A 23,330-nucleotide genomic window follows, 5' to 3' on the forward strand; every position below is an offset into this window, starting at 1 on the left:
GTGAAAGAGGAGGGTGAAAAAGTTAGCTTAAAACTCAGCATTCAGAAAACTCAGATCATAGCATCCAGCCCCATCACTTTAAGACAAATAGATGGGGAAACAATGGAAACAGTGATGGACTTTCTTTTTTTGGGCTCCAAAATCACTGCAGATGGTGACTTCAGCCATGAAATTAAAGATGCTTACTCCTTGGAAGAAAAGTTATGACCAACCTAGACAGCATATTAAAAAACAGAGGCATTACTTTAGATTACTTTAGATATTAGATATTACTGTCTAGTCAAAGCTTTGGTTTTTCCAGTAGTCATGTATGGATGTGAGAACAGGACTATAAAGAAAGCTGAGCAACGAAGAATTGATGCTTTTGAACTGTGGTGTTGGAGAAGACTCTTGAGAGTCCCTTGGACTTCAACAAGATCCAACCAGTCCATCCTAAAGGAGATCAGTTCTCAGTGTTCATTGGAAGGACTGATGCTGAAGCTGAAACTCCAATATTGGCACCTCATGTGAAGAGTTGACTCATTGGAAAAGACCCTGATGCTGGCAGGGATTGGGGGCAGTAGGAAGAAGGGGATGACAGAGGATGAGGTGGCTGTATGTCATCACTGACTCGATGGACATGAGTTTGAGTGGACTCCGGGAGTTGGTGATGGACAGGCAGGCCTGGCTTGCTGAGATTCATAGGGTCTCAAAGAGTTGGACACGACTGATCGACTGAACTGAACTGAGCAAAATATGAAAAAAGATCACTGGATTATGCGGAAAATTTTTCCAGATGAACTGAAGACCAGATGGATGCAAGTATAATGTGCTTTTTATGAAGATTAATCCAAATGCCTATATGATTGTTTTCTCCAGAAGTGGCAGTCAATTTTTAAAAATTTATACTGCATTGGATAAAATCTTCCAAACAATTTAAATTGTTATAGAAATTTTTATTTTATTTCTAACTTCGTTGAGATTTGGGTGGTGGTTTTTAATAGGCACTTGCAGTTTGCTATAGAAATTATATCTTTAAGTTTGATATAATTAATCCATTCCAGGCAACATTTAATAAGTTCACCTTTTTAAAACGTATAAAAGACTATACTAGATAATTATGCATTATTTAATAAGCATTAGTATTTTGGAGAAGGAAATGGCAAGCTACTCCAGTGTTCTTGCCTGGAGAACCCCAGGGATGGGGTCGCACAGAGTCATACACAACTGAAGTGACTTAGCAGCAATGGCAGTATTTAGGTAGCATATGTTATGATTTTCTCATGACACATGAATAAACTGAACTGTGATAAATAAAAATCTTAATGTCAAATCATTCCTCTATTTCTAGGTTGAAATCTAATTGGCTATGGCCTATGTTCATCACTCTATTTGACTTCATTAATGATAATCTTCCATGGAATTTCTCCACTTGTATTTATAACATGGGTCTATATTTTATTTTTTCCTCTTAGTATTTTTTGTCAGTTTGGTTGATTTAAGCCTCTGTTTAAACCTATTTCTAACCCAATGAATTGTATTCTGGCCATATTGATTATACTTAGAATTATTTTGTGTCTTTATCTCCTATAATTTCCTTCTTGAACTTTGATATGTTTCATCTATAAGACCACTAGGCTTTCTGGATGCTTATTATTGATTACATGTTTTATTTCTTCAGGGAAATTAGTCTGTATTCCTACTTTTTACTGAGAAAATTGTACCAATTTCCAAATGTTTATATGAGGATAAAGGCTATTTTATGACTTATCAAAAGCATTTATCTGAAGTTGTAATAATCTGCTTTAGATGAAGTATACCCTTTGAATTTGAGGTTTATTACATTTATAATTTACAATGTTATATATGTATGTTTTCTCTAGATGTTCTTTGTCTGCCAAAACAGGCTTGTGGGACTTTTCCTATATTTTTAAAGAAAATATACGCCTCTGATATCTGATATTTCTACTGGTATTTTTCTAAGCTAGTTATTTTTACTGCTAAGATTATGATTTTTTTTCTTTAATTTTTAAAGTACTTGAGTTGAAAGTTTATTTGTATCTAGTATAACTTAAAGGTATGAAAGCTTCTCAGAATACAGATTATTCTACATTAAAAAAGCTTAAATATATAAATAATCAATAATCTATGGCCCCATTTCTTTTCTAAAGGTTAGTTGTTCTTATAGGAATGTGTTCATTTTAATTTTGTTTTGCTAGTATCAACTTTTATTATATTGATGCTAGATGAACCTAATCAATTAGATTTGTACTTAGACAAGTAAAGGTATATGTGCACAGAGAGGAGGGGAAGTCGGCTAATCAATTTTGATACTATTTTATCTGCCTTTGAGAGTTATAGTCCTCTTTACAGGGTGAATATGTATTTGAATTCATGTTATATTTCTTGTTTCCTTTCTATCTCTGATGTTGAAGTTTTATTTATTTTTATTCCACTAGTGGTTCTAAGGCTTCCCTGGTGGCTCAGACGGTAAAGCATCTGCCTACAATACGGGAGACCCGGGTTTGATCCCTGGGTCAGGAAGATCCTCTGGAGAAGGAAATGGCAACCCACTCCAGTACTCTTGCCTGGAAAATCCCATGGATGGAGGAGCATGGTAGGCTACAGTCCATGGGGTCTCAAAGAGTCGGACACGACTGAGCAACTTCACTCACTCACTCAGTGGTTCTAAGAACATTTCTATTTCAACATCAAAATATAAAGATCCAACTATAAATGTGCTTACATTACTCCTAAAAAATAAAACATCTTTATCATACTTCCACTTTTCTGCCACCACACTAAAAGTGATTTATGGTATTATTGTTAATGTGACACATAGAGCTTGATTGAATTACACTGTATATTACAAATCAGTGTATCAAACATTATAGAGAGATAAAGTGCTGTTAAAAGCAATAGCATTTATTATGATTTGAAAGTGAAAGTGAAACTTGCTCAGTCGTGTCCGACTCTTTGCAAGGACTACACAGTTCATGGAATTCTCCAGGCCAGAATACTGGAATGGGTAGCTTTTCTCTTCTCCAGGGGATCTTCCCAATCCAGGGATCGAACCTACGTCTCCAGCATTGTAGGCAGATTCTTTACCAACTGAGTCACAAGGGAAGCCCAAGTGAAAATCTTTTAGTCCTATATGAATTTTTGTGACCCCATGGACTATACAGTCCAAGGAATTCTCCAGGCCAGAATGTTATGATTTAGAATACTATTTAAGCACTTGCCTGCTTATACTACAATAACTTATTTAATCCTCATGATAATCTAGTAAGCCAATTACTGTTAACTTCTTTCTTTAAATGTAAGTAAGTAAGGAAAGAAGTATGGTAAAAGGCCAGGATAGCACAGTTGGTATGAGTCAGAACTGGAATCTGAATGGAGATGGGTATTCTTTATTAAATATGCTGTTAATAATATTGCTACAATCCACCATGATATAACAGATTCTAGAGGTATTGCTAGTCATTTATTCCTCTAATAAATAACTAATTCTAAAGGTATTGCTAGTCATTTATTTCTCTCTTTCTCAAAAAGCATGTTTTTGGCCATGGCTCCTAAAAAGGTATAAACTATAAGTTTTTGTATTAAGTTACAGATGCAGATAAGGGGAGATTCCCTAAGTACTTAGATATTCAAGTCCAAAATCCAAGTGTTGTGCCTTGAGACTTGGCCTGCTGAAAGGCAGAATTATTGCTTTAGAACCATTATAGCAGGTTTGTATGCTAATTGAGAGATAATAAGTAGCAAGCCTGGTTTAGTTTAGTAGTCTTTAGTAGGCTAATCTAGTCTAATCTAGTCTAGTAGTCTTTAGTAGTCTAAATTAGTTAGTCATTCAATCTGTCCAACTGTATGACCCCATGGAGTGTAGCCCACCAGGTTCCTCTGTCCATGGAATTCTCTGGGCAAGAATACAGGAGAGGCAGTCATTCCCTTCTGCAGGGGATCTTCCTGGCCCAGTGATTGAATCCAGGTCTTCTGCATTGCAGACAGATTCTTTACCATCTGAACCACCAGGGAAACCCAACCTGATAAAAATGCAAATGGATAAATTTCTCTCCTCAGTGTCTCATTTATTTTAGCCACATTTCGGAGGGCAACACCTGTCAGTTCAGAGAAGACTACTAAACTGAGACTTGCTACTTGTTATCTCTCAATTAGCTTACAAAGACAGCTTATAATGGTTCTAAAGCAGTAAGTTACTATACAGTAGAAGACTATTAACAACCTTGGAAGTCAACTAAATTTAATGTGATATGCTACCAAACACATCACAGTAATCTTCAAACTGAACCCAGTGTTTGTGGCTGCTTATCTCAACTTTATTCTCATTCAGTTTTCCTTAGACTGGAATGCACCTCAAGTAGTTTGTTTTAGAGAAGTTATATGGGTGCATACAGTCAGAGACTTGGCAAGAAATATCTTTCTTTCATGCTTACACATGAAACGTATGAACAGGGTTTATCACATTGAGGTACTGGTCCTCTGACCAAGAATATAAGTAACTGAATCACTTTGCTGTACACTTGAAACTAACATAACACTATGAATTATCTATACCTTAACAAAAAGTAGTTTATTCTGTTCATGTCTTGTTAAAATGATAATATTTTAGACATGTTAAATGCAACATAGTTAAATTGTGAAAAAAAAATAATGCTATTTCAGGAAAAAAAAAAAAAAAATATATATATATATATATATGTCCGATGATCTGCCCTGAAGGTAGGCCCTTTTCTGCTTTCCAATAATATAATTCTGGTTTTTTGTCATTAATTTTTATTGGAGTAGAGTTGCTTTACAATATTGTGTTAGTGTCTGCTGCACAGCAAAATGAATCAGCTATACATTTATACATATATCTCTTTTTTATATTTCTTTCTCATTTAGTTCACCACAGAGCATAGAGTTCCCTGTGCTATACAGTAGGTTATCAATACAGTTTTAATGTGAAAAAGATGATCTTACAAAATATCCACCCTCCATATAGGACTTACTTCAGGTGCCATGTGTGTGTATCTTTCTAATATAACTTAAAATTTCCATCTTTATTTTAACTGAAACATATAATGAAGATTTTTAGTTTAAAATTAGCTAACTTTTGTTTCAGTGTACCTTGAGCCAGGTAAATGTTACTGAAGATCCTATGCTGAGGAAAACATGATGTATAGGCCACACGTACATATCAGTCCAAGTATCATCAGAAAAAAAAAAAAAGGATTTTTAAAATGAGATTTATTTAATAGAGGACATTGTTACAAAGATAGTAGAAAGCTCAGAAGGCATAAAAGGGGTGCTGAAGTTACCCAGGGATAACTGTAACAAGAGGCTATGACCTTTAGAACTGAAAAACCAGAGGGAAGAGTTCAGTTCAGTCACTCAGTCGTGTCCAACTCTGTGACACCATGAACCCCAGCATGCCAGGCCTCCCTGTCTATCACCAACTCCCGGAGTTCACCCAACCCATGTCCATTGAGTCAGTGATGCCATCCAACCATCTCATCCTCTGTCATCCCCTTCTCCTTCTGCCCTCGATCTTTCCCAGCAGCAGGGTCTTTTCAAATGAGTCAGCTCTTTGCATCAGGTGGCCAAAGTATTGGAGTTTCAGCTTCAGCACCAGTCCTTCCAATGAATATTCAGGACTGATTTCCTTTAGGATGGACTGGTTGGATCTCCTTAAAGTCCAAGAGATTCTCAAGAGTCTTCTCCAGCACCACAGTTCAAAAGCATCAATTCTTCAGTGTTCAGCTTTCTTTATAGTCCCACTCTCACATTCATACATGACCACTGGAAAAACCATAGAGGGAAGAGTGGGCTTGCTAGAACCTAGGAGTTTAGAGGACAGATCCTATAGGTTTCGTGCTTGGACCTGTGGACAGGAGTATCATGGGTTAGACATTTAGATCTATGAGGAGAGGCACCCACATCTGTAACTCTAGCTGCCAAGACCAAGGTGCTACTGGCACCTCTGAGGGGCCTCTTTGTGGTTGATAGCAGAAGACTAAAAGACTAGAGGCTAGAGCTGGAGTTGGCTGCTCTCTGTTGATGAGACACTGTCTGAAACTAAATGCAGGAGGGAGTCTTTTGTTTCAATTTCCCTGGCTCCCCTTGGCAGAAATTAATAGTAAACTAGCTGACAATGATATCTAGGAAATATAGTTTTTAGAATTCTAGACCCAGTAACTCTGTGCAGACTGTAGAAAAGTAGTGTCAGAGCCAAAATACAATAATAGTCACCAGATGCATAGTCTAGTTAGAAGAAAATGAAGAAAGTTCAGAAGTCACTATAGGTAAAACTGAAGAGGCATGGAGGATATTTATATAAGCTATTACCTGTTAGCTCAGATGGTAAAGAATCTGCCTGCTATGCAAAAAACCTTGGTTAAATCCCTGGGTCAAGAAGATCCCCTGGAGGAGGGCATCACAACCCACTCCAATATTCTTGCCTGGAGAATTCCATGGACAGAGCATGGAGTTACAAAAAGCTGGACACGACTGAATGGCTAACACTTTGACTTTGAACCACAGCCACAGTGAAGGTCTATCCATTGAAGCCTCACAAGATTACTGCCTCTCTAAACCAGATAAGTTTCCCCATTTTATTAATAATATTAGTGCTACTTAATATTTCTTATGAACCTGCCTTGTTAGGACTTCTTATTCTCAGGAAGTAAGGTAAGCCACACTTTATAAAATACAAGTGAGACTAGAATAATCTGGAAGAAATAAGCCTTACAAGAGATGTGTGTGTTCCAAGAATAGCTTTAGCTGTCCTAGTAATTTCTAGCACTAATGTTGGCATTTTCACAGCCAAAATATAATATACATGTGTGCATGTGTGCTGAGTCACTTCAGTCATGTCCAACTCTTTGCAACCCCATGGACTGTAGCTGGCCAGCCTCCTCTGTCCATGGTTTTCCAGGCAAGAATACTGGAATGGGTTGTCATTTCCTTCTTCAGAGGAATTTCCTGACCCAGGGATCAAACCCACATCTCCTGTGTCTCCTGCATTACAGGCAGATTATTTACTGCTGAGTCATTGCAAAGTCCAATACAATGCATAACATTTAGACAATTCTTAAAGGAAATAAAACATTGAATCTTTTAGAAACATTAAGGATAAACTTGGAGGGAATGTAAGAACTTCAGTAAGTGGTGAAAAAACCAGGCCACAAAACTGCATTGAGTATACTCAACTTCTAGGTAAGAAATCGCTCAAGGCTAGAACTCTTCCTAGATTGTGAGCAGTATATGCTAAGGTGGGGGGAAAGAACAGTATTACAGTATTTTTTGTTGTTGTTTTTGCTTTTAGTGTATTTTTGATTTTTGTGTTTCTTTTTTTGATTTGGTGTTTTTTGTTTGTTTTTCTTCCATACTGGGAAAAAAAAAAAAAAAACTTCTGGTATAATCGCTGATTAAAAAACAAAAACTTTATTCAGTGATTGAAGAAGATAAAATTTTCCATGGAACAAGAAGGCATGGTCTTCTCTTCATTTAACAAAGAAGCATCTATTTCATTGAATGGTTGCTGTGAACTCCTAAATGCAGTAGACTACACTATGCCTTTTTGTTCACTCTCTGATCCCAGTTTATTTCATTACCTGCATGTATTATAATAGATTTATTTTCCATCTTCTCTACTGGAGTATAAGCTATGTAAAGACAAATGGTCCATCTCACTTGTTTAACAGTCTCCTCTGAGCTCCCAGCAGAATATCTAACATACTGGATAGTAAATATATTTATTTTAAAATAAACTATCTACTTGGGCCAACAGTATTTATAAAATACAGAAGTTATTATTAACATATAATCAGTGACTTTCCAATTCAATTGTAATAAATTCATAAAAAACTAAAATTTGTACACAGTTATATCAAAATTTATACAAGAAGAAAACAATTATAGAAATTTAAAATTGTACACATGAACATAGCCATTAAGGACATTGGAAAAAAGAAATCAGAGAATATGGCAGTAACTAACACGATTATAAATGAAAATTTATGGGTGATTTTAGAAAATAGAAAGTTTTTTGTAAATGTAATGCAGTTTCTTATTGAAGTGGAGGAAATGTACCAGGAAAAAAAGGAGCATCTAAAGATTAAAATTTAGTGAATTGCTGTTGAGAACACAAGTTCAATTCAATAATTTTAAAACTCTGATAGATCATCACTATTAAAAACTCTGAGAGCTGAGTCAAACAATCAATAGTTATTTGTTTTAACTTTCTGCTGCTTGTTAGCATGGGGCCAAGCAATAGGACCAAAAATAAGTAAAATGCAGTGATAAGAAAGCTGAAATATGGGAACACCAGCAGTTCCAATAAATCCATCTAGACATCAATGTACTTCTGCAATATACAAATGAGTCAGTGAAGATCCTGTAGAAAGATTTGAAACTATGCTAATGCTTTCAGGTCCACATGATATAATCTAAGGTTTCCAATTTCAATGAGTTAAGTATTAAATGCTGGTGCAACTGTATTATACAGTGACTGTATTATAACACTCACTGATGGTGACTGTTTCATAAAATACACCTTCTTGCCAGATATTCCTTGTGCAAGCAAATACTTATTGCCTAAAGTACAATATTTTGTGCAAGAAAATGGAAGATAAGCTACTGCTATCTGTTTAAAACTTATCTACCAAACAAGTGTCATATGAGTGCTGAGTGCATTTTATTTGAACAGACTACCAAACAGATGGCATGTAAATTCCAAGTAGAGTTAGATATCATCACTAAGAGCTTTTTAAAAATATTTTAATTGAAGTATATTTTTGCTTTATAGTATTTTAATAATTTTGGCTGTCTAACAAAGTGATTTAGGTATACATTGCTGTTGTTATTGTTTAGGCACTAAGTTATGTCCAACCCTTTGTGATACCATGAAGTGGAGCCCATGAGATTCCTCTGCCCATGGGATTTTCCAGGCAAGAATACTAGAGTTGGTTGCCATTTTCTTCAGTGGAGAATCTTACAAACCCAGGGATCAAACTAGTGTCTCCTACATTGGAAGAAGTATTCTCTACCATTGAAACACCTGGAAAGCCCTTGATCTGAAATATATATATATTTCAGATCAGTTCAGTTGAGTTGCTCAGTCGTGTCTGACACTTGTTACCCTATAGACGGCAGCGCAACAGGCCACCCTGTACATCACCAACTCCCAGAGCTTACTCAAACTCAAGTCCGTTGATTTGGTGATGCCATCCAACCATCTCATCCTCTGTCCTCTCCTTCTCCTCCTGCCTTCAAACTTTCCCATCATCAGGGTTTTTTTCCACTGAGTCAGTTCTTTACATCAGAAGGCCAGAGTATTGGACTTTCCGCTTCAGCAGCAGTCCTTCCAATGGATATTCAGGACTGATTTCCTTTATGATGGACTGGTTAGATTTCCTTGCAGTCCAAGGGACTCTCAAGAGTCTTCACCACCACAGTTCAAAGACATCAATTCTTTGGCGCTCAGCTTTCTTTATAGTCCAACTCTCATATCCATAGATGACTACTGGAAAAACCAAAGCCTTGACTACACAGAGCTTTTTTGTCAACATAATGTCTCTGCTTATTAATATGCTATCTAGATTGGTCAAAACTTTTCTTCCAAAGAGCAAGCATCTTTTCACTTCATGGCTACAGTCACCATCTGCAGTGATTTTGGAACCCAAGAAAACAAAGTCTGGCACTGTTTCCATTGTATCCCAATCCATTTGCCATGAAGTGATGGGACCAGATTGCTGAGTTTTAAGCCAACGTTATCATTCTCCTCTTTCACTTTCATCAAGAGTCTCTTTAGTTCCTCTTCACTTTCTGCCATAAAGGGTGGTGTCACCTGAATATCTGAGGTTATTGATATTTCTCCTGGAAAACTTGATTCCAAGTGTGCTTCATCCAGCCTGGCATTTGGCATGAAGTATTCTGCACATCAGTTAAATAAGCAGGGTGACAATGTACAAACTTGAAGTAAAGGAGTACTTTACTTTAAGTAAAGTACTTGAAGTAGAGAAGTACTTGTTCCAATTTGGAACCAGTCTATTGTTCCATGTCCAGTTCGAACTGTTGCTTCTTGACGTGCATACAGATTTTTCAGGTGGTCTGCTAACCCCATATTATTAAGAATTTTTCACAGTTTGTTGTGATCCACACAGTCAAAGGGTTTGGCATAGTCAATAAAGCAGAAGTAGAACTTTTTCTGGAACTTTCTTGCTTTTTTCCTTCTTTTTTTCTTTTTCTTTTTTCTCTTGCTTATTTTTCCAATAAACTGTGGAAAATTCTGAAAGAGATGGGCATAGCGGACCACCCAGCCTGCCTCTTGAGAAACCTGTATGCAGGTCAGGAAGCAACAGTTAGAACTGGACATAGAACAACAGACTGGTTCCAAATAGGAAAAGGAGTACGTCAAGGCTGTATATTTTCACCCTGCTTATTTAACTTATAGCAGAGTACATCATGAGAAATGCTGGGCAGGAGGAAGCACAAGCTGGAATCAAGATTGCTGGGAGAACTATCAATAACCTCAGATATGCAGATGGCACCACCCTTATGGCAGAAAGTGAAGAGGAACTAAAAAGCCTCTTGATGAAAGTGAAAGAGGAGAGTGGAAAAGTTGGCTTAAAGCTTAACATTCAGAAAACTAAGATCATGGCATTTGGTCCCATCACTTCATGGGAACTAGATGGGGAGACAGTGGAAACAGTGTCAGACTTTATTTTTCTGGGCTCCAAAATCACTGCAGATGGTGATTGCAGCAATGACTTTAAAAGACACTTACTCCTTGGAAGGAAAGTTATGACCAATGTAGATGGTATATTAAAAAGCAGAGACATTACTTTGTCTGCAAATGAACATCTAGTCAAGGCTATGGTTTATCCAGTGGTCATGTATGGATGTGAGAGTTGGACTATAAAGAAAGCTGAGTGCAGAAGAATTGATGCTTTTGGACTGTGGTGTTGGAGAAGACTCTTGAGAGTACTTTGGACTGCAAGGAGATCCAACCAGTCCATCCTAAGTTAAATCAGCCCTGAATATTCATTGGAAGGACTGATGTTGAAGCAGAAACTCCAATACTTTGGCCACCGTATGTGAAGAGCTGACTTATTTGAAAAGACCTTGATGCTGGGAAAGATTGAGGGCAGGAGGAGAAAGGGACGACAGAGGATGAGATGGTTGGATGGCATCACTGACTCAATGGACATGGGTTTGGGTGGACTCTGGGAGATGGTGATGGATAGGGAAGCCTGGTGTGCTGTGTTTCATGGGGTCACAAAGAGTCAGACATGACTGAACGGCTGAACTGAACTGAACTTGCGTTTTTGACAGTCCAATGGATGTTGGCAATTTGATCTCTGGTTCCTCTGCCTTTTCTAAGTCCAACTTGACCGTTATGACTGGTGTGAGGTGGTACCTCAGTGTAGTTTTGATTTGCATTTCTCTAAAAACTAACAATGCTGAACATCTTTTCATGTGCCTATTGGTTGTCTTAGGTATTCTTTGGAGAAATGGCTCTTTAAGTCTTTTGCTCATTTTTTTAATTGGGCTGTTTGTTTTTATATTGTTGAGTTGTATTAGCTGTTTGTGTATTTTGGAAATTAATCCTTTGTTGGTCACATCATTTGCAAATATTCTCACCATTAACCAAAATAAAAACTAAAAATGATTTTAAGTTCAATAAAGTGGCACAACCCAAGCAAATTTTATTCTTTTTCTACATTTATTTTCCAGACTGTGAGATCATAGTAGTTATAGCACATTTCCATGATGATGTTAGTACGGATGCTTTATAAATCTTTCATGGCAGTCTTATAGACAAAACAGGCTATGTATATTTATATACATAGTACTTAATTTATAATTAAGTAAATGTATAACATTATTAATAACTTTGCTTAGAGAATGTTTAGTTACAGATTAGTGTCAATTTGAAGGAAACTTCAGGCATACTTTCTTTTTTTTTTCTCCATTTATTTTTATTAGTTGGAGGCTAATTACTTTACAACATTGCAGTGGTTTTTGTCATACATTGAAATGAATTAGCCATGGATTTACATGTATTCCCCATCCCGGTCCCCCCTCCCACCTCCCTCTCCACCCCATCCCTCTGGGTCTTCCCAGTGCACCAGGCCTGAGCACTTGTCTCATGCATCCAACCTGGGCTGGTGATCTGTTTCACCCAAGATATACATGTTTCGATGCTGTTCTCTTGAAACATCCCACCCTCGCCTTCTCCCACAGAGTCCACAAGTCTGTTCTATACATCTGAGTCTCTTTTTCTTTTTTTGCATATAAGGTTATCGTTACCATCTTTCTAAATTCCATATATATGTGTTAGTATATGTAATGGTCTTTATCTTTCTGGCTTACTTCGCTCTGTATAATGGGCTCCAGTTTCACCCATCTCATTAGAACTGATTCAAATGAATTCTTTTTAATGGCTGAGTAATATTCCATGGTGTATATGTACCACAGCTTCCTCATCCATTCGTCTGCTGATGGGCATCTAGGTTGCTTCCATGTCCTGGCTATTATAAACAGTACTGCGATGAACATTGGGGTGCATGTGTCTCTTTCGGATCTGGTTTCCTCAGTGTGTATGCCTAGAAGTGGTATTGCTGGGTCATATGGCAGATCTATTTCCAGCTTTTTAAGGAATCCCCACACTGTTTTCCATAGTGGCTGTACTAATTTGTATTCCCACCAACAGTGTAAGAGGGTTCCCTTTTCTCCACACCCTCTCCAGAATTTATTGCTTGTAGACTTTTGGATAGCAGCCATCCTGACTGGCGTGTAGTGGTACCTCATTGTGGTTTTGGTTTGCATTTCTCTGATAATGAGTGATGTTGAGCATCTTTTCATGTGTTTTTTTGCCATCTGTAATTGATATGTGTGTGCACTCAGTTGCTTCTGTCATGTCCGACTCTTTGCAATCCTGTGGCTAGAGCCTGCCAGACTCCACGGTCCATGGGATTTCCTGGGCAAGAATGCTGATGGGGGTTGCATTTCCTCCTCTGGAGGATCTTCCAGACCTAGGGATCAAATCCACATCTCCTGCATTGTAGGTGAATTCTTTACCTACTGAGCCACCTGTGAAAGCCCTTTCAATTGATAATATTCAGCATTTATACCAATCACACTAGTAAATATTTATTGAATTATTGGTTGTCCCAGAGCTGGCAGAACTATAGAATTCATTGAATTAAAAAGCTATGATTGGTCTTTATTTTATTAGGCTAGGGAAATGATTCAATTACAACCAAATAATTTAATAGATGTTAAGTTATATCCTCAGAAAATTCTTCAATGATCATTAGACTATATTAGGTGGGTTTCTTATATGTTTCATTGTATGCCTTATAATTCTTAAGTATTGGGGGTTTTTAAATATCTTTTCTCTTAAGAATATCTTAAGGATAAAAGATAAAAGATAAGATATCTCTTAAGGATATCTTAAAATAAGGATATTTTAAGAACAGGAAGTATTTTGTTTTTGTTAAAATCTGAATCTGTCTCCCTAACCCACCAACCCTCACATGGTATGTATTTAATGCATGTTTATTGATTAATTAACTTGATGTAATTCTAGACAGAAAGCCTTTATATCTTATTATGCCTACTCTAATATTAATCACCTTTCTTTATTAGAACTGGTGACTAGGTTTGTCATATTAAAAATACATGAATTTATGTTTGTTTTTAAGGCTCTACTTACTTGCACTGATCATACAAGAGATCTTCCTGAAAACCATGTCTCAATCCAATAAAAATACAATATATTCACATTTCAGTGATTCCTCTTCTCGATTCCACACTTAGTGACAAAAATACTACGTAGACATAGTCTCATAGATTATACAAATGAAAATAAAATTTATTAACTAGCAGTACTTTATAGCCATTGGCTACATATTTGAGCCCAAATAAATTAGAAGCATTATTTTCTCTCAGAATTAGGGCAACCACTCTGCTGTAAAAGTTGCTTGATATTTTAATCTTTTTCTTGTTATGGAACTTTTAAAATCTACTCTCTTTCAGCTTTCAAATATACAGTGCACCATTATTAATGTGGTCACTATGCTATATACTACATCCCTATGACTTATTTTAAAACTGAAAATTTGAACTTTTTTATCCCTTTCACCCATTTGTCCTGCCTCTTCCCTCAACCCCCACTTCTTGCATCTACCAATCTATTCTCTGTATCCATGATTCATTTTTTTAAAGATTCTACATATAAGTGAAATCTTACAGTGCTTGTCTATCTGACTTATTTCATGTAGCATAAATATCCAAGATCTGTCCATATTATCACAAATGGAGACTATCCTCCTTTATCTTCACTGAGGAGTATTCCACTATGTAAATATACATAGGGTGTATATTTGGCGGCTCAGATGGTAAAGAATCCGATTGCAATGCAGGAGACTTGAGTTTAACCTCTGAGTTGGGAAGATCCCCTGGGGAAGGAAATGGCAACAAACTCTAGTAATCTTGCCTGGAAAATTCCATGGACAGAGGAGCCTGAGGGCTACAGTCCATGGGGTCACAAAGAGTTGAACACAACTGAGCAACTAACAATTAATGTATATATGTACAACATTTTCTTTATCCATTCTTCTATCAAAGGATTCTTATTTCCATGTCTCATGTGTTGTAAATAATGCTGCAATGAACATGCAGATACATATCTTTTCAAATTAGTGTTTATTTCTTCAGATAAATACTCAGAAATGAAATTTCTGAATCATACAGTAGTTCTATATTTAATATTCTGAGGATCCTCTGTTATGTTTTCCATGATGGACACAAATACACATTCCCATTATCAGTGGACAAGTGTTCTCATTTCTCCATATCATTGCTGACTCCTTTTATATCTTGTCTTTTTGATAACAACTATTCCAGCTGGTGCAAAGCAATATACCATTATTGTTGTGATTTGCAGTTCCCTGATTAATAATTCTAAGTATATTTTCCTCTTGGCTGTGTTTCTTTAGAAAAATATCTGTTCAGGTCCTCTATCAATTTTTAATCAAATAACTAATTTTTCTCTATTGAGCTGAAGAGTTTTTCATATATTTTAGATATTAATGCCTTGTCAGATAAATGATCTGCTATTTTTCTCCCTAGTAGTACATTTTCCTTTTACTTTGCTGAAGGTTACCTTTGCAAAAGGAAAGGAAACTACTATACTCTATTTAGTCCCTTTTGGTTATTTTTGCATTTGCTTTTGGAGTTATTTCCAAAGCATCATTGCCAAGACCAATGTCAGGTAGCTATCAGTCTGTGTTCTTCAATGAGTTTTATGGTTTCAATACTTAAACATTCAAGCCTTTAATTAATTTGAGTCAATTTTTGTGATGGTGTAAAATAGTGACCTAGTTTTACCTAGCTTTATTCTTTTGATGTTTTGCAGTTTTCCCAGTACAACTTATTGAAAAAAAAGTGTCATTTCCTCATTGTATAGTCTCAGCTCCTAATTTATAAGTTAATTGACATGCATTTATTTATGGGCTTTTTGTACCATTTATCTGTGTGTGTGTGTGTGTGTGTGTGTTTTAACCAATACCATACTGTTTTGATTACTATACTGTTGTCATGTGGTCTGAAATCAGAAAAGCCTCCAGTTGTGTACTTTTTCTCAAGATTGCTTTGATTAATCAGATTCTTTTGTGATTTCATAAAAATTTCAGTTTGTTCTATTACTATGAAAAATACTCAGAATATTGATAAAGATTGCTTTGAATATTACAGAAATTTTAATAATATTGATTCTTCCAATCCATGAGCCCAGACTATCTTTGCATCCAGGTGTGCCTTTCACAGTCTTAACTGTGTTCTGCAGTTATACCCTGTTGGTTATATTTTTCCCTAGGTACTTTATTTTATTTTTTGATGAAATTGTAAATGGAATTATTTTTTCAATTTCTCTTTATCAACTTTTTATTAGTGTATGAAAATATAACATATTTGTGTATGCTGAGTTAGTACTGAGCAAATATACTAAATTCATTAACTAGAGTTTTCTGTATGTAATATTATGTCATATGCAAATAGTGACAGTTTTAATTCTTCACTTTAGATCTTTGTTTTTTCATTTCTTGTCAAATTTCTCTGGCAAAGACTTCCAATACTATGTTGAATAAACATGACAAGAGTGGGCATCCTTGTCTTGTTCCTGATCTTAGAGAAACAGTTTTCTGCTTTCCATTATTGAGTTTGATGTTAGCTGTGAGCTTGTCATACATTCTATCACACCCAATTTCTTCCAAGTTTTTGTCATGAATGGATGTTGAAATTTTTTTAGTGATTTCTGTATCTGCTGATGATTTTTCATCAATTTAAAATTTTTATTAGAGTATAGCTGATTAACAATGTTGGGGGTCCAGAAAAGTGATTCAGTTATACATGTATCTATTCTTTTTCAAATTGTTTTTTCCATTTAGGCTACTATAAATAATTGAGCAGAATTATTTGTGATATACAATAGGTCTTTTTTGGTTATCTATTTTAAATACATCAGTATATATGTCCATCCAAATTCCCAATCTATCCCTCCCCCACTGGTAACCATAAGTTCTATCTCTAAGTCTGTTTTTCTTTTGTAAATAAGTTCATTTGTTATCCTTTCTTTTAGATTCTGCATATAACTCTCTGTCTGGCTTCACTCAGTATGACAATTTCTAGATCCATTCATGTTGCTGAAAGTGAGAATATTTAATTCTTTTTATGGCTAATATTTCATTGTATAAATATATGTAAAACACCTTCTTTATCAGTTCCTCTGTTAATGGATATTTAGGGTGTTTGCATGTCCTGGCTATTGTAAATATTCCTTCAGCGAGCATAGAGATGCATGTATTTGTGGAGTTATGGTTTTTCCTGGGCATAAGCCCAGGAGTGGGATTGCTGTGTCATATGGTTATTGTATTTTTAGTTTTATAAGGAACCTACATATTATTCTCCATGGTGGCTGTTCCAATTTACATCCCCAGCAAAAGTGTAAGAGGATTCCCTTTTCCCCATACCCTTTCCAGAATTTAATGCTTGTAGATTTTTAAATAATGACCATTCTGAACAGTGTGAGGTGATATTTTGTTGTAGCTTTGACTTGCATTTTTCTAATAAGTCTCTCTAGTGGATCAGAGGTAAAAAAAATATGCCTGCATTGCAGTAGATGTGGGTCATCCCTGGATCATGAAGATCCCCTGGAGAAGGAAATGGGAATGTACTCCAGTATTCTTGCCTGGGAAATATGGAGAAGAGTCTGGCAGTCAACAGTCTATGGTGTTACAAAGAGTCAGACACGACGTAGTAAGAACAATAATTAGTGGTGATGAGCATCTTTTCATGTGTCTCTTGGCCACCTGTATGTCTTCTTTGGAGAAAAATCTATTTAGGTCTTCTGCCAATTTTTTGTTTGGGTTGTTTGTTTTGATATTAAACCTAATGAGCTGTTTGCTTATTATGGTGATTAATCACTTGTCAGTTGCTTTATCTACAATTATTTTCTCTCATTTTGTGGGTCATCTTTTCATTTTGTTGATGGTTTCTTTTGGTGTGAAAAAGTTTTTAAGTCTAATTAGGTCTCATTTTTTTAGTCTTGTACATGGGTCAGAAAAGCTCTTGTTGTGATTTATGTTGAAAGGGGTTTTGCCTATTTTTCCTTTAAGAGTTTTCTAGTGTCTGCCCTTACATTTAGGTCTTTAATCCATTTTGAGTTTATTTTTGTGTATGGTGTTAGGGAGTGTTCTAATTTCATTCTTTTAAATGTAGCTATATTCTTTCATATGTACCATTTATTGAGGAGATAATCTTTTCTCATTGTAAATTTTTACCACCTTTGCTATAGGTTAAATATATATAATCAAGATATAACCCATGGTTAAATATATAACCAAATAGGGAAAGGAGTATGTCAAGGCTGTATATTGTCACAGCTTATTTAATTTATATGCAGAGTACATCACGAGGAATGCTGGACTGGATGAAGCACAAGTTGGAATCAAGATTGCCAGGAGAAATATCAATAACCTCAGATATGCAGATGACACCACATTTATGGCAGAAAGTGAAGAACTTAAGAGCCTCTTGATGAAAGTGAAAGAGGAGAGTGAAAAAGTTGGCTTAAAACTCAACATTCAGAAAACTAAGATGATGGCATCTGGTTCCATCACTTCATGGCAATTGGATGGGAAAAGAGTAGAAACAGTGGCTGACATTTTTTTTCTGGGCTCCAAAATCACTGCAGATGGTGATTGCAGCCATGAAATTAAAAGATACTTGCTCTTGGAAGAAAAGTTATGACCAACCTAGATAGCATATAAAGAATCAGAGACATTACTTTGTTAACAAAAGTCCATCTAGTCAAAGCTATGAATTTTCCAGTAGTCATGTATAGATGTGAGAGTTGTATTATAAAGAAAGCTGAGTACCAATGAATTGATGTTTCTGAACTGTGGTGTTGGAGAAGACTCTTGAGAGACCCTTGGACTTCAAGGAGATCCAACCAGTCAATCCTGAAGGAAATCAGTCCTGAATATTCATTGGAAGGACTGCTGCTGAAGCTGAAACTCTAATACTTTGTCCACCTGATGCAAAGAACTGACTCATTGGAAAAGACCCTGATGCTGGGAAAGATTGAAGGTGGGAGGAGAAGGGGACGGCAGAGGATGAGATGATTGGATAGCATTACCAACTCAATGGACATGAGTTAACTCCAGGAGCTGGTGATGGACAGGGAGGCCTGGTGTTCTGCAGTCCATGGGGTCACAAAGAGTCAGACAGGACTGAGCAACGGAACTGAACTATGTAACCTCTGGTATAACCATGGGCTATTCCTTACTCGTTTATATATATTTGCTAAGTCTTGCCCTCAATCATGTGGAATGGTAAAGATGGAATGCAAATTTATGTTATCATAATCCTGAATGCACGCTGAGTTGCTTCAATTGTATCTGACTCTTTGTGACCCTTTGGACTGCATGCAACCTGTCAATTTTCTCTATGGGATTCTGTCTATGAGATTCTCCAGGCAAGAACACCAGAGTGGGTTGCCACGCCCTCCTGCAGGGGATCTTCCTGACCCAGGGATCAAAGCTGTTTCTCTTATGTCTCCTGAATTGGCAGGCTGGTCCTTCAGGACTAGCACCACCTGGGAAACCTGTAATCCTACTTGAACTCCAGCTGATTCATTAGCTGTCAACATTTTGAAATTTATGAAATAAAAGGTTGTTTGCAAAAATGAAAATATTAATATAAAGGTTTAAAAAGATATATTTGGGATTTTTTTATATTCTAAATTGCCACAAAAATCTTAATTTACAATTGCTTTGACTAAACGTTAAATCCCCTAGGAGTTATTTTACTCCTCAGTCACTTCAGCTGTGTCTCTTTTCGAACCCTAGAACTGTAGCCTGGCAGGCTTCTCTGTCTGTGGAATTTTCTGACCCAGTGATCAAACTAATGTCTTCAGAATTTCAGTCAGATTCTTTTACAACTGAGCCACCAGTGAAGCACCCTAGTAAATATTTTTAAATAAATTCAATAAGAGCTCATTGGGTTCTTTCTTTCTTTTTCCTCATTTATCAGAAACAAACAGAAAAAGCAAAAAATATTTAAATCCATTTACTTGCACAGTCTCATTTTCTAGAAGCATGATATATTGTTAAAGTCCTCATTCTAGGACTAGTTTATTTGTGTATAAATCCTTCCTTCATTAATTTCTACCTGGGCATATACCATTGGCACATGCCATTGAAACATGTTACTAAGTTTTATATACTGGTTTTCTCAAGAAAAATAGAGATAATAGTAGTTCCTCACTTACTAGTTCTTTTGAAAATTTATTTAATATATGTAAAATTATAGGTTCAGTGCTTAACACATCACTATATGATTATCTGTTGTTTATTTACCTTCTAAGAAACTTGTTACTATGGTGAATTGTTAGTTCCTGAAATGACAGTAGTAAAATTTCCATAATTATCAAATTTCACATTTAATTATGACAGTTATAATGAATCTGACCCCACTTTTTTTACTTCTCATTCTTCCGTCTTCCCCACATCTAGGAATCTAAGAAAATGCATGTATGCTACCCTCTTTAGTGTGGGAAAGAGATTAAAACCATGTAATTCCCTGGTTGTGTGCAAAAACCCTAATTCTAGGAACATGCCCTGTGTTAGTCACTCAGTCGTGTCCGATTTTTTGTGACCCCATGGACTGTAGCCCACCAGGCTTCTCTGTCCATAGTATTCTCCAGGCAAGAATACTGGAGTGGGGTACCATTCCCTTCTCCAGGGGATCTTCTCAACCCAGGGATTGAACCCAGGTCTCCTGCATTGCAGATAGATACTTTACCATCTGAGTCATCAGGGAAACTCCCAGAAACATGCCCTAAGCACAATAAAAACCCAAAGACACATGATATATTCACTCCAGCTTAAGGCTCCCTGCTCTTCCATTCCACCAGAAAAGCTTCATTATGTATTAATAAGTGTACCTTTTGATACCTTCTTGCTGCATATGTATGTGCATTGCATTCTGTGTCTCAACATTTGGACCAAAGTTTTGGAGGGCCTCCATCCTGCCCCTGCAGGTAGCTAAAGCACATATGTGTAAACTAGAGAATATTATCTCTATTCTGTAAATTTACAGAACTACTCAGGAACTTTCAACATATACACAGAATGGTAATTCTGTTATAAACCAAATGTATTTATCAGCAGAACTTTTTTCCAGAATATTAATTTTTCTACATGTTTTTGGTTCAGACTTATCTTGCTGACATTCTCTTTTTAGAAAGAAAACGTTTATTTATTTATTTTTTTCCCTTGAGTGATTCATATATACTTCTTCAAGAGAACCTCTTTCTCTCTTGACATAAGTTTTATGCCTCCTTGCAAGCAGTTATAGTACTCCACAGAGAATTTGAGCATTAAAGAAATGGGTATTGCTTTCTATGACACACTTGCACTATTTTCTTTGCCAACAAAATCCGTCTGGTCAAGGCTATATTTTCTCCAGTGGTTAAGTATGGATGTGAGAGTTGGACTATAAAGAAAGCTGAGCACTGAAGAATTGATGCTTTTGAACTGTGGTGTTGGAGAAGACTCTTGAGAGTCCCTTAGACTGCAAGGAGATCCAACCAGTCCATCCTAAAGGAGATCAGTCCTGGGTGTTCACTGGAAGGACTGATGCTGAAGCTGAAACTGCAATACTTTGGTCACCTGATGCAAAGAGCTGACTCATTGGAAAAGACCCTGATGCTGGGAAAGATTGAGGGCAGGAGAAGAAGGGGACGACAGAGGATGAGATGGCTGGATGGCATCACCAACTAGATGGGCATGAGTTTGAGTAAACTCCAGTAGTTGGTGATGGACAGGGAGGCCTGGCGTGCTGCAGTTCATGGGGTCGCAAAGAGTCGGACACGACAGAGCGATGGGACTGAACTGAACTGAACTGATGTAAGTTTTAATTGAAGGATAATTAATTCACAGAATTCTGTTTTTTTCTGTCAAACCCCAACATGAATCAGCCATAGGCATACATATATCCCCTCCCTTTTGAGCCTCCCTCCCATCTCCCTCCCCATCCTACCCCTCCAGGTTGATACAGAGCCCCTATTTGAATTTCCTGAGCCATACAGAAAGTTTCCATTGGCTATCTATTTTGCATATGGTAATGTAAGTTTCCATGTTACTCTCTCTTTATATCTCACACTCTTCTCCCCTCTCCCCATGTCCATAAGTCTATTCTCTACATCTGTTTCTCCATTGCTTCCCTGTAGATAAGTTCTTCAGTACCATTTTTCTAGATTCCATATATATGTGTCAGAATATGATATTTATCTATCTCTTTCTGAATTACTTCACTCTGCATAATAGGCTCTAGGATTATCCACCTCACTAGAACTGACTCAAATGTGTTCCTTTTTATGATGGAGTAATATTCCATTGTGTATATGTAGCACAAATTCTTTATCCATTCAACTGTCGATGGACGTCTAGGTTGCTTCTATGTTCTAGCTATTGCAAATAGTGATGCAATGAACAATGGTATACATGTATCTTTTTCAATTTTGGTTTACTCAGGGTGTATGCCTAGGAATAGGATTGCTGTGTCACAAGGTGGTTTTCTTCCTAGTTTTTTAAGGGATCTCCATACAGTCTTCCATAGTGGCTGTATTAATTTACATTCCCAGCAATAGTGCAAGAGTATTCCCTTTTCTCCACACTCTCTCCAGCATTTATTGTTTGTAGACATTTTTATGATGGCCATTTTGACTGGTGTGAAATGATACCTTACTGTAGTTTTGATTTGCATTCCTCTAATAATGAGCGATCCATACATGACCACGGGAAAAACCATAGCCTTGACTAGAGAGAACTTTGTGGGCAAAATAATATCTCTGCTTTTTAATATGCTGTCTAAGTTGGTTATAACTTTCCTTCCAATGAGTAAGCATCTTTTAATTTCATGGCTGCAATCACCATCTGCAGTGATTTTGGAGCTCCCCAAAATAAAGTCTGACATTGTTTCCACTGTTTCTCCATCTATTTCCTATAAAGTGATGGGACCAGATGCCATGATCTTAGTTTTCTGAATGTTGAGCTTTAAGCCAATTTTTTCACTCTCCTCTTTCACTTTCATCAAGAGACTTTTTAGTTCCTCTTCACTTTCTGCCTAAGTGTGGTGTCATCTGCATATCTGAGGTTATTGATATTTCTCCCGCAATCTTGATTCCAGCTTGTGCTTCTTCCAGCCCAGCGTTTCTCATGATGTGCTCTGCATAAAAGTTAAACAAGCAGGGTGACAATATACAGCCTTGATTACTCCTTTTCCTATTTGGAATCAGTCCGTTGTTCCATGTCCAGTTCTAATTATTGCTTCCTGACCTGCATCCAGGTTTCTCAAGAGGCATGTCAGGTGGTCTGGTATTCCCATCTCTTTCATAATTTTCCACAGTTTATTGTGATCCACACAATCAAAGCCTTTGGCATAGTCTGCAAGGAAATCCAACCAGTCCATCCTAGGGGAGATCAGTCCTGGGTGTTCATTGAAAGGACTGTTGCTGAAGCTGAAACTTCAAAACTTTGGCCACCTCATGCGAAGTGTTGACTCATTGGAAAATATCCTGATACTGGGCAAGAGCAGCAGGGGACGACAGAGGATGAGACGGCTGGATGGCATCACTGACTGGATGAACATGAGTTGAGTGGACTCCGGGAGTTGATGATGGACAGGGAGACCTGGCGTGCTGCGATTCATGGGGTCCCAAGGAGTCGGACACGACTGAGCGACTGGACTGAACTGAACTGAATAATGAGCAATGTTGA

This window comes from Odocoileus virginianus, chromosome 29, assembly GCF_023699985.2.
Source record: "Odocoileus virginianus isolate 20LAN1187 ecotype Illinois chromosome 29, Ovbor_1.2, whole genome shotgun sequence".
NCBI classification, from domain to species: domain Eukaryota; kingdom Metazoa; phylum Chordata; class Mammalia; order Artiodactyla; family Cervidae; genus Odocoileus; species Odocoileus virginianus.